Source organism: Petaurus breviceps, unplaced genomic scaffold, assembly GCF_028583685.1.
Source record: "Petaurus breviceps papuanus isolate PSGF00001 unplaced genomic scaffold, PetGlider_PUasm1.0 139, whole genome shotgun sequence".
In the NCBI taxonomy this organism is placed as follows: Eukaryota; Metazoa; Chordata; class Mammalia; order Diprotodontia; family Petauridae; genus Petaurus; species Petaurus breviceps.
Genome location: NW_027185697.1, coordinates 1,948,581 through 1,958,941, shown reverse-complemented (window position 1 = coordinate 1,958,941; position 10,361 = coordinate 1,948,581). Strand labels below are relative to the sequence as shown.

General features: G+C 37.4%; 1 pseudogene; it reads right to left on the bottom strand.

Annotated features, from left to right (window-relative positions):
- Positions 1-3,430: 3,430 nt before the first annotated feature.
- LOC138145550 (ubiquitin-conjugating enzyme E2 E2 pseudogene) lies at positions 3,431-9,094 on the bottom strand (annotated as a pseudogene).
- Between the last annotated feature and the right edge of the window lie 1,267 nt (positions 9,095-10,361).

Sequence of the window (10,361 nt, the reverse complement as noted above, 5' to 3'; positions counted from 1 at the left end):
CTACCTCAAAGAACTACTGTAAGGAGAAAATGGCATAAGAAATTACTAAGTAGGCTCTTTCTAAAGATTTTTTTTGCTATCCCTATTCTTTTCCCTTTCCCCACTAATTAAAAAATAAAGCAAATAAAAATAAATAAGGAATAATGAAAAGCAATAGTTTAGGTTCTTTGGAAGCTGACAGAAGTTGAAGTAAAAAAAGAAAAAAAAATACAATGAGGAAGGGAAGGGTAAAGGAAGGATCTCACCTGGAATATCACAAGCTGTTTACTTGTTACTGTCAATTGTCATTATGATATTTCAGTATTTACATATTCAGAGGTTACAAAAATACATTGGCATCATCACTTGCTAAAACAAACACTAAATTTGTAACTCAGTGTTAATATTTTCAATTTAATCTTATTTTTAATAAGCAAAAATCAATCTTCACCCACCCTACTGAAGGAAAAAAATTAAACTAAAAGATAATAACAAAAAAATATACCCACAACCTTCTTGTACCAAATATGCAGATAAGCTAACCAAATACTTTTCCACAACCAAAAAACATGTATTTCAATCTTTATACTTAGTATATCATCTCTCTATCAGGATGAGCATAGTGTGTTTCATCATGAATCTACTGAAATCCAATGTTGTCTTTGAGTTCATCAGAGTTCTGAAGTCTTTCAAAGTTCTTTGTCTTTACAGTGTTCTTACTGTTGGGTAATTTCCTGTTTTTCTCAATTCACTGTGTGTCAGTTTATATAAGTCTTCCCAGGATTCCCTGAAACCATCCCCTTCAAACTTTCTCAAAATAGTATTCCATTATATTCATATGCCATAATTTGCTCAATTATATCACAATTGATAGGAACCCCTTTAATTTCCAGCATTTTAACATAACAAAACAGCTACTATTGATAATATTTGTATATACAATTAATTTTTCTTTTTAAAAAAAAATCTTTTACATATGGAACTACTAGTGGTATCTCTGGTTCAAAAGGTATGGATTTTTTAAGCCCTTTTATACTTAGAGTCCCAAATTGCCTTCCAGAATGTCTGAACAATTTCACAGTTTCATCAGCAGTACAGTACAGTACCTACTTTCCAACATTTGTAATTTTTCCTTTCGATCAACAGTGCTTAATCTGAATGCTATGATGGGGAATCTGAGAGTTGTTTTAATTTGTACTTTTCTTGTTAATAGTTTTTGGAAAATTTTACATATGGCTATTAATAGCTTAGCTTTCTTCCTCTGAAAATTGCTTATTTATATCCTTTGACCAATTATCAATTATCAACTGGGGAAAGGCTCTTTTTTTTTTTTAATTTGCAATAGATAGATAGACATAGATAGATATGTGTGTATTTATTTGGATAGGGATATATGTATGTGTGTATATACACACTTATATGTGTATACACACATACATATGTGCATACATATGTACATAATTTATGCACATGCATACATGTGTATACATGTATAATTGAAGACCTCTATCAGAGAACTTAGATTCTTCTATTTTAATTTGAACTTCATTAATTTTGTGTAAAACTTTTATAAAAATACATAAGCAAAATTGTCCTTTTGTCATTTTTTTTAATTTTATTGTTTGTGTTCCTCTCTAGCTCTGGTATATGCACAAACTCTCCCCATGATCATTGATATGAAATGTGATTTTTTTTCTTACTTTTTAATTTACTTATGACATCATCCTTTAAAGCTATGTATCCATTTCAAGATTATCTTGGCATATGGCATGAGATGTTGATCTATATCTAGTTTCTGTTCCTCTGTGTTACTATGCCCAGGATGTTCTTAGAGTGGAGTGTGACTATCCATCTTATTTTAAGAAAGTGAGGTATTGGGAAGTGGAAAGACCACATGCCTTCACAGATTTATAAAATCAAGAAATTTTAGACTTGGAAGGCCTGCTACAACAGTGATATCAAACTCAAATAGGAATTCAATATGGCTGCCACATGTTGAGCTAGAAAGTCACAAATTCGCATTATGTTGCAGTGTATTCTCATGTATGTTGTTAAATAGTTTCCAACTATTCCAACTATATTTTAATATAGTTTGGGTCCCACTTGGGACTTTGGGAGACATGAGATTAACACCACTGTTCTATAGTTTCTCTTTCATGCCCTAGACCTGCAAGTATCTTGGCAACATCCCTGAAATATGAGAGGCAAGAATAAGATCAGAGACTTCAAGGAAAGAGGATCCCTCAAGCTTCTTGTGGCAGCCCATTGCCCTCTGTCATATCTCTCATTTGGGGAAGATTTTCTATATGGAACTGAAGTCTATTTTGATACATCTTCCATCTAATAGCCTCATTTCTGCTGTCTTGGCCAAAACAAGCCAAGTTTAACCTAGTATCCCTAGTATCTCCTTATCATTCCTTCAAATGTTTAAAGACATCCCTTCTCTCCATTCTAAGGTTTCTCTCTTTAAAGCCAAATGGCAAAGTATTTAGGAAAACTAGATCCATATGAAGTAGTCTTGCTGTTGCTCCTAATTTTATCAAGATAACCAGCATCTTCATCGCCATTCTGAAATTGCAGTCTTAAATCTCCTCACCATTTTAGGTACCCTCCTTTGAGTGTCTTCAGATTGTCAATGTCCTTGTGACCATAGGCAATCTCTTCACCTCTGTTTGACTCAGGCTCCTCAGTGGTAGAAAAGAGAAATAATAAACCTATCTTCCAAGGTTGTAATGAAAATTAAATGAGATAATTATAAAGTGGCTAACAAAAAGTAAACACTTTTTAAGATGCTTCCTCCCTCCCTCCCTTCCTTCCTTACCTCCTTCTTTCCTTTCTTTCTTCCTACCTTCTCCCTTCCTTCTTCCTCCCTACTTTCCTTTTCTATTTTCCACAGTATTTTAATGAGTTCTCTTATAATACAGGTTTATATCAACACAGTCAAAAGAGTCAGATCCCCAAGAAATTTACAAGCACTTTAAATAAACCAAAATAAATATTATTTTGTTCAAGCCAATAGTCTTTCATGTGTGAGACAGGAGGCTTAGTAATAAACAAAGTGTCAGTAATGCACAGTGATTGTAGAAAACTTGTACCCTGTACCATGTACCCACCATTAAAGACTTCAAAACACAAAAATTAACCCTAAATATTGAAGTAGAATTGAGGTATGATTCTGAATTTGTTTTGTTTTCTCAAAGAATGCATGAAAGAAAAAAGCACATAAATACAAAGCTTTATGACCAAGCCCTGTGCTATTACTGATCAAATATTCTTTGCTCTGAAAGCAAACAAAAACCAAAAAAAAATTTCCATCTATTTGGAGCAGAAACAACTTTCAAGTTAACACAACTGAAAAATGAGACGGGGGATGAAATAAAAAGAAAGGACAACATATGGTCACAAAGTGGTTCAAAATATCATAAACATAAGTCCACAAAGGAGGGGTGGGTTATTAATGCATTTGGTGAATGTACTTGCTGAGAGGTCTGTCCAGAAGCCATGATGGGAGGCTCCTATGTTGTGTATCACTTGGTCCACTGCCTGGCCATTCTGTCATGTTCTGCTCTGTTGGTTGTGTACTGAATGGTGATACCTCCCACAAGGGGGTCAGCAGGGTTGCAATCTGTGAGAAGTGAGCAGATGGAGAGAAGAACATTAGAAAAGGTAAGGGCTGGACTCCAGTTCTTTAGAATGTCCAGACAGATCATCTCTAGGCTATTAATATTACAGTGATAAGTTTCTGTCCTAAATATAACCTTAGGTGCTTTAAATGGGTAGTCTGGTGAGAAGGTAATGTCAAGAAAGAAAACTCCTCTTCCATAGACAGACCCTAGGGTGTCTCAAGATAGTTGACTGTCATTCATAATGTCTCCTTTGGGGCCAACATGACAGTTTGGAGGAAGATCCAAAGTAATGACTGCAAGTTCTTTCTGAAATATTTTTGCGCAATTTGACAAATTATAAGCAGTCTTGCTAGAGATCTTGCCTTCCTTTTCTCTTGGGTTGAACTTGCCCTCAGTTCTTGTTCTTCTTTAGTCCTTTAAGTTATCTCCATCAGAACATCCTCTGCTGCTAGTACTTGGGTTGTCTTCAACTCTTTGACCTTCTGTGGGTATCTTTGATGCTGGGCTAGGAGAGAGTGTATGCAGGTAGCTCACTGTCTTGGGCTGATAGAGGAGAGGGAGGAGGAGGCAGAGGAGAAAGGAGTAAAAGAGGAGGAGAAAGGGGTGTTCATTGATAAGAATTTAGAGAGACTCAGAGCCCACCACCACCATTGCTCTGCCACATTTATTCATGCACCCACATTCCTACGTCCTCACTTGATCTGGCCTACTTTGGCTCCCAAGATTCCCACTTTCTTCCACTTGGACTCAGGCTCCAGCTCCTGATTCTCAGGACTCTGTGAAAAGTGAATCCACCAGCACCTTGCTTAGTGGGTTGCCTTACACACACACACACACACACACACACACACACACACACACACACCAATATTCACCTCCCTCCTTTCTTCTTCTTTCCTAAATATAGCTCCCCCCAAAAAACCTGAATAAATATTCCAAATATAGTAATAGCAGGGCAAGGGTAATCATAAACTTGTGGATTTAGAGTTGAAAAGACCTTAGACACTATTTAGTCTAGCCCTCTCTTTTTTACAGAGCCAAGGAACTGAGGTCAACAGTGATGAATTGACTTGCCCATTTCCCTCATTAAGGTTCTGCAGGCCAAGTGAATAGAGCACTGGCCCTGGAGTCAGGAGGACCTGAGTTCAAATCTGGCCTCAGACACAACACAAAACTAGCTGTATGACCTTGGGCAAGTCATTTAACCCCAACTGCTCTCCAAAAAGCAAAAACAAAACAAAACAAAATATTCTGCAGGCCACAGGGTGGCTAGGTGGCACAATGAATAAAGTCTCAGACACTTAACACAAAAACTAGCCATATGACCTTGGGCAAGTCACTTAACCCTAATTGCCCTCCAAAAAGCAAAACAAAACAAACAAACAAAAAAAAAGATTCTGCAGTCCAGGCATTAGCAATATGTGGACCAAGAATCACCAGAAGAATAAATTGGTTTTCAAAGAGGCAGAGGAAATAAACTCCAAATTGCCAACATTCTTTGTATTATAGAGAAAGCAAAGGAGCTCCAGAAAAATAAAATCTACTTCTGCTTCATTGGCTACACTAAAGTCTTTGTGTGGACACAACAAAACATGGCAAGTCCTCAAAGAGATGGGAGGACCAGATCCTCTTACTAGTCTCCTGAGGAACCTGTAGGTGAGCCAAGAAGCAACAGTTAGGACCAAATATGGAACAATGAATTGGTTTAAGATTGGGAGAGGAGTAAGACAAGGTTATATACTATTATCTTATTATATATGCAGATTGCATCATATGAAATGACAGATCAAAAACTGGAATCAAAATTTCTGGGAGAAATATCAACAATATCAGATACACAGGCAATACCACTCTAATGACAGAAAGTGAAGAGGAATTAAGAAGTCTCTAGATGAGGGTAAACACAGAGAGTGATTAACATTAAAACATACAAAAAACCTAAGATCTTGGCCACTGGTCCTAACATTCCCTGCCCCCCCCAAAAAAAAGGGAGGGGGAGGGAGAAGAAATGGAAGTAGTGTCCAATTTTATACTCTTGGGCTCAAAAATCACTGCAGATGGTGACTACAGTCATGAAATTAAAGAGGTTTCCTTGAAAGGAAAACTACAGCAAATATGGATGGAGTGAGTACACTAAAAATCAGAGACATCACCTAGCTGATGAAGGTCCAGATATTCAAAGTTATGCTTTTCTTTTTCCTGTAGCAATGCATAGCTGAAAGAGTTGGACTATCATGAATACTAAGCACCACAAAATCAATGCTTTTGAATTGTGGTGCTGGAGAAGACTTTGAGAGTCTCTTGGACAGTAAGGAGATCAAATCACCCAATACTTAAAGAAATTAATTCAGGTTATCCACCAGAACATAAAATACCAAAGCTAATGTTTATATACTTTGGTCATATAATGAGAAGATGGGACTCATTTAAAAAGACCCTAATGTTTGAAAAGATTAAACACAAAAGGAAGAGGAGACAGAAGAGCATAGGGTAGACAGATAACATCATGGATAAAACAAGCATGAATTTGGACAACTTCAAGAGACAGTGGGGGATTAAAGGCACTGGTATGATATAATTCTTGGAGTTATGAAGAGTCATACACAACTAAAAGGCTGAACAACAACAGTATGTCATGCCTCTCAAAAAAAGAGTAGGGGAGCATTTATGGCTATCCCAACACAGCCCATTTTGAGGGAGATTTTGGCTTAATTTAATGACTATTTTATAAAAAAGAATCCAGGTTTATCTAGAGCTCTATCTATCTACTATCCTACACAGATGCTTCAAAAGCATCAAAAAAAATCAAGTCTTGGTCAAGTTATACAGCTACCTAGTAGCAGAGTTAGAATATAAACCCCAGAACTGTAACTCTCAAAACATTAAATATTCCATTTTTACATTCTATTCTACTTTTCTCGGTAAAGGACTACAAGAGTAGAATGTTTTATTTGTTGTCATATGCAATCATGTCAGGTGCTTTTGCTTAATTATTTTTTCTGTACCTTACAAGAGAAGGTTTTATAATAAGTGAATTTTGGGGGTAGGCTTTTTCCAGAAATAAAAATTATGTAATAACAAAAGTCTTCAATAAAAAATATGTATTCAAAACAATAAAATGGAGACATGGGCCTAAATAAATCCTTCTGGGTTTGAAAGTTTAAGCTTCCATGAGCTTCTGAGAAATTTGTAATAGGATTTCTTACAGGAAGAAAAGCGTTTCAGAAGAGAGACTTAAGGAACAGGGACACCAGTTCTGTCAACTGTATCTACTAGTCAATTGTCAGTTTAGTAGAAAAACTTATGATTATACATATATAATCATTTTCTGATGGACACTAATGATTGAATGAAAGCAGAAAAAATGAATCCAAACAACTGTTTCACTGAGAAAGGTGCTGTGCTAAATACTAAGTATTAATCTGCTCAAGTCAAGAAACAATTTACTCAGGAGGAAACAGAGATCCCCTGAGCTTTTCCATGGCCTCTGAAATGATAGCAAACAAGAAAGGCTCAGAAGTGTAAATTGTATTACAATAAGTGGGTTTTGTTGATAGTCACTGTCCAGTCTGGCAACATGGCTTGGCAGGCTGAATAAGAGGCTCTCTCATGGAGAGTTGCTGATTGAAAAAAAAAGTCCTTTGATTCAATTCCAACATTTGAGTCCTGGTACAAGAAACACCTCTTCCATGTAGACAGCTAGGTCCAACTTTTCACCATTTAAAAAATGGTTGATTGTAAATTTAACAATAATCAACAATCATAAAACATTATCTGAAACTACAGGACATGTTCTTTCTCTGAAGGCATAACTCCTCTTCACCATACAATTCACTTAGTAATTAATAATCAACCATCTTAAATTTGATGCAATGGGATTCCATTGAAATGGTACATCTAATGTGCTTTGTAAATATTAAGAAGCTGAATAAATTTAGCTTTTACTATCATCATCATCACTCCCACCACCATCATCATTCTCATGGTCTATACCTGTGATTGAAGCACCTGCTGGCTCAGTGGATAGGGCACTGGTCCTAGAGTCAGGTGGATCTGCATTCAAATCTAGCCCCAGACAGTTCCTAGTTCTGTGACCCTGGGCATGATTACATGACAAAATGGATCCACTGGAGAAGGCAATGGCAAAGCACTCCACTATCTTTGCCAAGAAAATCCCAAAGGGGGTCATGAAAGGTCAGATACAATGGAAACAACTGAAGAATAACATACCTATGATTCCATCAGCATAGGGAATTCCCGGCCAAGATCTTCCCTCTGCCACTTTAACTCGCCACCTGCTTTGTAATTTATATTCTCAGAAATGCCTGGAGGACTAAAAGGTTAAGTGACTTGCCCAGGATCCCAAAAAGCAACATGTGACAGAGGCAACACTTTAACCCCTCTATCTGTTGTCAGCTGTCCATCTGCTACACAACGGTACCAAGTACAAAGTAGGTACTTAATAAACGCTTCTCAAAAAGCAATGACCAAATCTGGAAAAAAGGTAAAATCACCTTTAGATATTAGAAGCTAAACCATCCTGAAAGTACTTAAATCCTAGTCTCCTGGAGCTCTGGAGCTAGAAAGGTCTTTCAAGGTGAACTCTGACCATCCAGAACAAATAGATTGTCCTCTGGAATTTCCTAACCTGACCTCTTGATGCTAGGCAGCAGAGTAGATAGAGCACTGGACTTGGAGTCAGGTAGACCTGAATTAAAATCTGGCCTCAAATACTCAGTAGCTCTATGACCATGGACAAGTCGGTAATCTCTTTGAGTCTTATGTCCCTCATCTGTGAAATGGGGATAATAACAACACCTACTTCACAATGTTATTGTGAGGACCAAAGGAAATAATATATGGAAAGACTTGCAAACTTTAATGACTATATAAATGCTATTTATTGTTAATTATTTTTTCTCTTTTTCCAGTCTTCTTATACTTAGCTCCCTTCCATCCATTCTCTATAACCCATTTGCACTGACCCACTTGCAGTTCTATGCAAGCAACATTCCATTCCCCAGTCTTTATATTGGCTATTCCCTATTGCTCCCTTCCCCCATACCTGAAATGTTCCCCTTCCTTACTTCCTCTTCATATTTTCTTAGTTTTTCTTCAACCTCAACCCAAATGTCAGTTCCTACAGGAGACCTTTCCTGCCCATACCATCCCTTCGCTAATGCTTTCCCTCTAAACTTCTCAGAGTATAGACTTGACATACCTAGTTATTTACATGCTAGATAATATTTGTATGTTGTCTCCTCCTGAGAATTCCCATTCCCTCGGAGAAGGACTCCTGTTGCTTTCTTTGTATCCCCATCTTTGGCACCATGCTTAACACATAATGATTGCTCAAGAAATTCTTGATGACTGCTTGATTGCTTCAGTCCAACTTTTATTGTTCAGTTACCCCTCCTCCTAATCCTCTGCAAAAGAAATATACTCACATAAGAGTCTTCAGTACAAGAAATCATAGGATATTCCCTCATCTCCGTACATGTGTATAGAAGTAGTAAGCTATCTAACTTCCTGAAAGCTTCTTCTATAAACAAGTAAGTGCTGTGAACAATTCGCATATTTTAATTACCATAAATCAACTTTTACTTAGGATATATACTTTGAAGATAGAGCAAAAAGAGAAGAATAAATACCCTGTCCCTACATCTGAGGGCACCCTCCTCTCTCTTGGATCCCTTGGAAAAGTGGGGCCGAATTTAACACTGTTTCTCCAAAGCATTTGCCCAATCAAGTTCATTTCTAAATGACATGAGTGATAGGTAGATGAGTCTGCATCTCTGCTATTGTTTCTGAAGGTTTGAGACTTCATTGCTCCTTATTTGTCTTCAAGCAAATCCCAGGATTTCCTCTGTAAAGTCATTTCCCTGACCTTGTAAGGCTTAGAAGGTCATAGCCATCCCCAATCCTTTTCATGTAAAATAAGAAAGAACAACTACAAAAAGGGAAAGAACTAAGGCCTATATTCCTGGGCCACATACTGAGAGAAGTGATGCTATTAAGATCCTGATTTTATAGTTGAGGAAATGAAAACTGACCAAGATTAAGTGACTTACCCAGGGATCATACAGGTAGAAAGTGTCAGTTAGAATCTGAACCTGAGTTGTTGGATCCCATATTTACAGGTGGAAAGGGCATTAGAGTCTCTTGCAAAGCTCCTTTCTTTATATCCTCATCTCTCTCTCAGCAGAACAGCAGACTGGCAAGAAAGAAACGGAGCAAAGCCAATCAGATAGCGTATTTCAATGCTGTCTTTTGGTAAGGCAGTCCTGTGTGTTTTCAGGAAAAACAAGAGAGAGAGAAATCTATGTTGTCCTAACCCAAGTTCCAGATCATCAGGGAAATGAACTACTTATCCAGGCACTGTATATGCTAGCAAAGTGACAAGCACTTGTTTTCCCCGGGAACCAATGTTTCCATGGAGGGACGGAGAGATCTCAGAAATATCCTGTCTCTTCTGTGTGTGCAAATTTTGGTGGAGTGATTGATAGGAAGTCTACCTCTAATGGCAGGGGAAGAGGCTCATTCCTTTGTTATTGGGCCATATCTACAATGACCATTATCCACACGACTCACAATCTGCCAAAATGTCCACCCACCAGATGGCTTCAGTTCCATAGAGCTGAAATGTTAATCAATAAATGATTGAATTGTGTTCCCCATTATTGCTGCTCCCAATCTGGCAGACACAAATTGGTATCTGTCTGGCTTCCAAAGTCCAAGGGGAGAAAAGAGTCTGTA